Source organism: Bos taurus, chromosome 5 (assembly GCF_002263795.3).
Source record: "Bos taurus isolate L1 Dominette 01449 registration number 42190680 breed Hereford chromosome 5, ARS-UCD2.0, whole genome shotgun sequence".
Classification (NCBI taxonomy): Eukaryota; Metazoa; Chordata; class Mammalia; order Artiodactyla; family Bovidae; genus Bos; species Bos taurus.
In genome coordinates this window covers 111261858-111268718 of record NC_037332.1, presented here as the reverse complement: position 1 = coordinate 111268718, position 6861 = coordinate 111261858, and the positions used below count along the sequence as shown (strand labels likewise).

Below are 6861 nucleotides of genomic sequence, written 5' to 3'. Positions count from 1 at the left end.
AATACAAATCTGTTCGGGAGAGGGGAATTAATCTGACCTCACGCTTTGCTCCCTAAACTACTAAAAGTCTATAACTTATAAAATGAAGATGAAAATTCAAATGATAAATCAACCAGGTTTTTTTTTTTTCCTACTAGTGTACTTCCTTAGTAGAATGTCCTAGGTATTTTAAAAGATTTTTCTTTAAAATCATATTTAGCAAGAGAACTATCTACTTATTATTTACTGAGTTCCTACAGAGTTTCCAGCAGTGTGTTTCCAGTATTTTCCCATAAAGCACCAGACAATAAACACAAATCGTAAACCATTTGTAGGCTGCCACATTAAGCCTGTGGTTCTGGAAGGCTGAGAGGTGTGGAGAAAAACAAATGAAAAAGTATTATTCATGACCAGTTGATCAATTAGCCTGCTTTTCATTAAAAAACATAAAAAGGCAGGACCAATTTAGCAATGCTTGTGTTGGAAATGCGTAGAAACATTAATGTTGGATTTTTTTTCTCATTTATTTTTAGTTCTCTTTAGAAAATCATACTTGAGAGCTTTCTGTAGCAGCAATAGAAGGAGTGAATAAGACAGCACTGGAATCCTTTTTTAATGCTAATGAAGGGGTAGGGACCAATGCCTGGTTTGTGAGGCCTTTTCTGTGTACAGTTATGTATTTCCAAAGACACAGACTGACTTATGGAATGTCTGAGTGACCGAGATAACCAACCAGAGAAGTTACCTACTATCAAGACTCATCCATCATCCCATAAAGAAATCCAATGTGGTCTTTTATAAATCTGACAATGGCTATACTCTTGTGTTTTAGTGGTAAAATTTTACACAGTACAGTAATGTAAAAAACGAGAGGCATTTTCTCCCCTTGACTGTATCAAAATGTCATCTTCTGCCCCAAGACTCTGAGGTCTCATAACTCCCTTCTTGTATTATTCCTTTCAGTTTTTCCCCTTCCTCTTCCTTTATACTGAATAGTTCTACATTTTCCAGTCTTAACATTCTCTCTTTCACTTAGACTTTCTTATACAGAGCCTGAAACTATAGAATTGCAATAAGCATACTCATCTATGCTTACTAGAGTGCTATTATCAGATGAACAAAACCTAAAATATATTTTGGTAGCAAGAGTCTCAGGTTTTGAATAACTCAAAAGAACTTAAAACTTGGGCGGTGATAGGATGCCAGGGTGGGGGCAGGCTGTAGCTGCTTTTTGTTCAGTTCCATTTCTGTTCCTTCTCATTCCATGTGTCAGAAGCCTTTGGAGAGAATGCTCTGGAATCAGACCACCTGGGTTCAAATCAAGGCTCTACCATATACTAGTTAAGTGACCTTGTGCAAGTGACCTAAACTCTCTGCACCCCAGTTTCCTCACTTACAAAAGAAGGGTAATATTAGCCCTTGCTTCATTGCGCCCTTAGGAGAAGCAAAATGAGTTAACACTGGTACAGTGCTCTTGGCAAATAGCAATAACAGATACTGTTTCAGAAACTTTATGTGTATAAATTACTTAATCTTCAAAACAGTATGATAAGATAGCTACCATTATCACTCTCATTTTATAGCTAAAGAACCTAAGACATAGAAAGACTAAGTATCTTGTCCCAATTGGCCTAGTTAGTAACTGAAGGATTGGCTCTCAAACCTAGACCTACAGCAAGCTCTCAGTAAGTGTTACTTATTACTATCATCATCATCATGGTTGTTATTACCTGAACTTAACAAAACACTCAAATATCTGCTGTGGCTGCTGATAACAATGAATGTGTATGTCTAATCCTTCTTCAAAGTATACGGAAAATGTATATGACCCCCAAACAAATAGTTGATTTAGGAAAGGATTATCACCTAAAGCCATTAAGTGAGGTTTGTTGGGAAATAGGATATCATCACAAAGCCTAAGCATTATCTTGCCAGACTACTTGTTAATTGCAAAAGGATCCCTGAACTGAGATCACTACCTTGAGCCCCGATCAAATCGAGTGTCACAAATAGAGGGACAATCTGGAACTAAGTGTCTCCTGTTGAGATACAATATGGAGCACCTTGTAAAATGCGTTCAATTGAAATGTAATCAATGCTTTATTTCTAATTTGGAGTTTATGGGAAATATTGAGGATAGAGGAACAAATTAAATGACACCGCTAGGCAAAAACAAATTAGAACATTCAACAAGACAACACCTAACCTTTTCAAAAACACTAACGTTGAATAAAAGACATGAAGCCTTCATGTAAAAAAATATTTTTTTCTTTAAAAAAAATTAGATCTTAGTTTTTTTTAAGGTATGGAAGACATTTGGGGGACAAATGGTTAAGGTTAGATATGGTCTAGATACTAGATATTAATGAATCACTGTTCATCTTCTTAGGTATAATGATGGCATTGCAGTTATGTAGGAGAATGTTCTTATTCTTTGATGTGTACCGAATTATCTAGGGGTGAAGTATCATTTTGTCTGTAACTTACAAGTAGTTAGAAAGAGATACATATAGGTGGAACAAATATGTCAAAAAGTTAGCAGCTGTTGAATCTAGGAGGTGAGTATGGAATTATTCACTGTACAAATATTTCAACTTTTCTTTATGTTTAGACATTCTCTTCACTTTGTTCATAAGACGTAGGTCTTATATCTTCTTTGGAGGGCAGTTTAAGACTTTAATCTTCACGTACTTAGTAATAATTTCTTTTAATTACAAAATGTTTGCTGTGAATGGATTTATTTTTTTAATCTGTCTTCTAAAAATTACTTACTGAATATCCCATTGGTTCATTGGTTCATTGAAACCTAATGTAATATTAACATTGTTGAAGAGAACTCAGTGCCTAGAACAAGGCCTGACACATAGTAAATGTACAATGTGTTAATAAACATTCATTTGTTAAATGAGGCTACATTTTCCAAAGAAACTGTAAAGAGGTCAAAAAAAGATGCACGCACAGGAGGCTGTGTTGTTCCTTTGTAGATCAAGACATGCTGAGTTACGTACTTGAGGTGGACAAATAGGAGGGCCAGTCAGTCTCGTCCTTTGATTCAAATAACTTAGGCCATAAAGATTCTTCACCAAGTTTTGAGTTTCATGACTGCACAAAAATGAAGCCTCTGTTCCTCAGACTAATCAAGTATCAACTATAACTTGTTTAAGAAATCCCAATGGAATCACCCACAATAACACAGGTTTAAATGCGTGCGTGCTCAGTCACTTCAGTCGTGTCCGACTCTCTGCGATCCCATGGACCGTGGCCAGCCAGGCTCCTCTGTCCATGGGATTCTCCAGGCAAGAATACTGGAGTGGTTGTAGACTTTTCCTGAGTGAGGAAAAGAAGCAAGCTCTGTTTCAGGCACGAGCCCTGCAAATCACCAAAATCTACAGGTGTTATTCTCTGAGAATCAATAAACATGTGGGAAGTAGGCTCATTTTCAGCCCCTCCAGAAGGCAAAGACATAAAAGAGACGGCTTCAGGCAGTAAGTCAGATATATTTTGTATAAAAGGTGGGAAGAAAATGATCAAGATTCAAAGAAATCATTAATACTGATATCACCTTGTGTTTTCACAGCACCTTTTTCCTAAGCCATTTCATATCTATGTTAACTCATTTATTCTTACAATATCCCTAAGAAATAGATGTAGAACAATTGAAATTTTTAAAAAAGATAGAAGATTTTCATTAGGGCCTAAGATATGAAAGATATTCAAAAGGATATTATATTAGCAATAGAGATAGTTCTTCATTTTGAACAAATCGATCACCTCCTTCCCCTATGCTTCAGTAAAGTCATTAAAAAAAAATAAAATCTATTATAATGGGAGAATCAGATTACAGTTTACTATATGGGAGACATTCTAAGTTCAATCTAAAAATATAGTTTTATTCAATGATATAGGACTGTCTCCCTTTACCCAAAAAACCACTCCCAGTTCTCCAAAAGGGTACAAATCAAATTTTTTAAAATTTGAAATTTAAATACAGTTAGATGGTTCTCAATTTTATTGGTGCTCCTTATTTAATAATGAATCCTTTTGTAAAGAGGATCATTTTAAAATTATTTTATAAAAGCGAAGTTTTATAAACAATACTGGGTTGTTAAAGCAGAATACGCTTATACTCAGTCCTTTCTGAAACTAAAATAAGAAAAAAAGAAGAGAAAAGAAAAGAGGACCCACTGAAAAACTAATAAATCTATGATAAATGCAGTTGTAGGTAATGAAACATTTTTCAACTTCAGGTTTCCCACCCTCAGATGACAGAACATGAGCAAATGTAATCTTTTCTATTGGAGTTTTAGATCCTAAACATTTTTCCCTTCTCTTAATTCATCTGGGGTTGTATACTTTCAGTAATGTACAGATGAAGTTACATATACTTTATTAACAAGATCTAATTCCAGATATGTAAGCATGATATTTTTAAATTGGATTAATCTTTGGTGGGTATATTCAATCCTCAGGTTCAAAGAGTAGGGTGTCAAAGAGTTGTGTTCAGATTTTATGCCTGAACTGAAGATGGTCTTAGGGACACAGTGTTAACTGTTAATAAAGGGATAAATATAGACAACACTCTCTCAAATCTCATTTCAAAGTACAGTTTTCTTTTTGTAAAGGAACTCAATCTGGGGTTCTTTATAAAGGCAACACATAGGCAACATAAACACTAACAGAAGTAGAAATGCAAGCCCCAGGAACAAATCCTGACCATGCAGTACTTGTGTTCATTCATTGCTACTCTGCCCTCCACCTCCCACACCCACGCTAATTCGGAACAAATGCTGACACTGGTGAAGGGGAATTCCACCCTTGTACTCCCAGGTCCAGAGTCTTTCCCTGAGATGGTTCAGAAGCCAATTAGTGGAGTCTTCTTGGATAACGTTGGCTGAAAGGAGCAAGTCTTCTAGTTCATTCACTGGAAGCTGAATCCTACCACTACAAACACTGTTACAGAAAAAGATTTAGAGACCTTAGCTGATGAGCTGAAAATTAAAACCAATATTTACAGAGCCCAGGGGATTCATTTTAATTAGATTGACTCCAAGAGAACATTCTGCAAATAGTAAAAATCTGAGACCTCTAGAGCGTGTAGACTGATGTTGCATAAAGACATACCTTTCAGAAGAGAAGAGGTTGAGTCTATGGCTTTGCACCGAATGGTCAGAATCCTCTCTTGCAAGAAGGAAGCTGAATTCCGACGTCAAAATGACTGCATTTCAGAGTCCGGATCCACCTTGGGCTGTCGTCCACATAGCGCACTAAACCAGGGCACAGGCTCGCAGATCCATTGAGTGCCTCCTCCTCCCCGACTTCTTACTCCCTCCTCCAAACTACCCCCAGTCAGCCCAGCAGTCTGTATGCAAACCACACAGGAACTAGCAGATATGGGGCTTCAGAGAGTTGGGCGTGAGCCTTAGATTATGTGGTTTTGTTTTCTTGCTGCCGGAGTTGAACTAAAATGCAGGAGGTTCACTGAAACACTTTTGCTTCTTTATGCTTGGTTTCAATTTTAACAAGTTTGCCCCTAACGATTATGTTCACATAAGAAAAATTTTAATCCTAGAGATGGTCCATTGGCAAGTTACTGCTGGTCTTAAGGAAAATGCACTTTCTCCAAGTAGGTATGAGCATCTGGAAGAACATTAGGACTTCTTAGGGGAACTTATTTAACAGAATCCTGGATCACTCACATCATTCAAATCTCAGGGGAAAAAAAAGCTTTTTTAGTGTATTCAGCCCATAATATTACCCTTAGCCCCTAATACTACCCCTAACAAAAGAAAGAAGAAAAACTCAAAACCAAGATGCGTTCCAACCCCAGCTTTGCCATAACCAAGTGCGAGCTGGGGCTGGTTACTTAGATTTGGGGAATTTAATTTTCTCCTTAATAGGCTGGACTAAAATATTTCTGGGATTTGAAGACTTTTTTCATTGGCCTAACATTTTTATCACCTTCAACTTCCTTAGTTCTTACCTTCAGATTTGTAGCTCACGCGCCTCTTTCAGCTCCTTCCTCCTAGACCAAGTGTAACTTGCTAAAGCCTCTTCCTCTGTCTCTGCTTTTGCTAGAAAATGGATTGCCAACATTGCATCTTTTGCACAAAATTAGAGATATTGCGACTTGCTAAGAGGCACTGTTCAGAGTCGGGGGACCAGACCCAAAATAAAGATGGAAATGTTGGCTGACAAGATGTTCCAGCATTAATCAGATAAGACAACTTGGGGATCTCGAATTTAAACTTATTCCACATTGTGGAATGGTATCCTTTTCTCTTTGCCCCTTTATACCTAAACCTTGCTCAAGATTTGTTTTTTGGGGGGAGGGGGTGGAAATGTTGGTTATGATCACTCAACAATTTTATTGAAATAGAAAAGAAGAATCTGAGTATTTGATCATAGTAGGAGCTCAGCAAACGATTGGTCAGATGACTTAAAGGAAGTAATTTGTTCCTCTTAAATCTGTAATAGAGGGCTTTCTCTTTATTCATGCAAGTCTGTCAAAGATTCTTGAATCCAAGTTGTATCTGAATAGGGTCCCCACTACTTCCACACGTTATAAAGACAGAAGTTTCAAGGTAACAACATGTGCCCAATTTTAAAACAATCACATCTCCACATGGGCCTCAGGGTTCTTCAGTCTCCAAGGTCTAAGGGTCTTCTTGGTGGGATCATCGTTATGCCTGATGACCTCATCCTTGGTTCTCAAACACTGGAATTCTCTGGCCACAACTCTTGTCCCAAGCCAGTGGTTTTGAATTGGGGAGAAAGCAGACTGTTGACTAGCGCTGTACAGGAAGCACCATGGTGTTCTCAGCACTCGCCCTAACGATGTAGCTGCTTTTCCTCCGGACACCGCCCCCAGGACACAGAACACAA

The 6861-nt window shown here is 37.5% G+C and overlaps 1 protein-coding gene across 1 annotated transcript in view; it reads right to left on the bottom strand.

The window, feature by feature from the left end:
* GRAP2 (GRB2 related adaptor protein 2) overlaps positions 1 to 5612 on the bottom strand; it is a 67570-nt gene extending 61958 nt beyond the window's left edge. Inside the window, exon 1 of the mRNA XM_005207393.5 lies at positions 5101 to 5612. The gene's annotated coding sequence lies outside the window, so the exon portion shown is untranslated. The remainder of the gene's footprint in view (positions 1 to 5100) is intronic.
* Positions 5613 to 6861: the final 1249 nt, after the last annotated feature.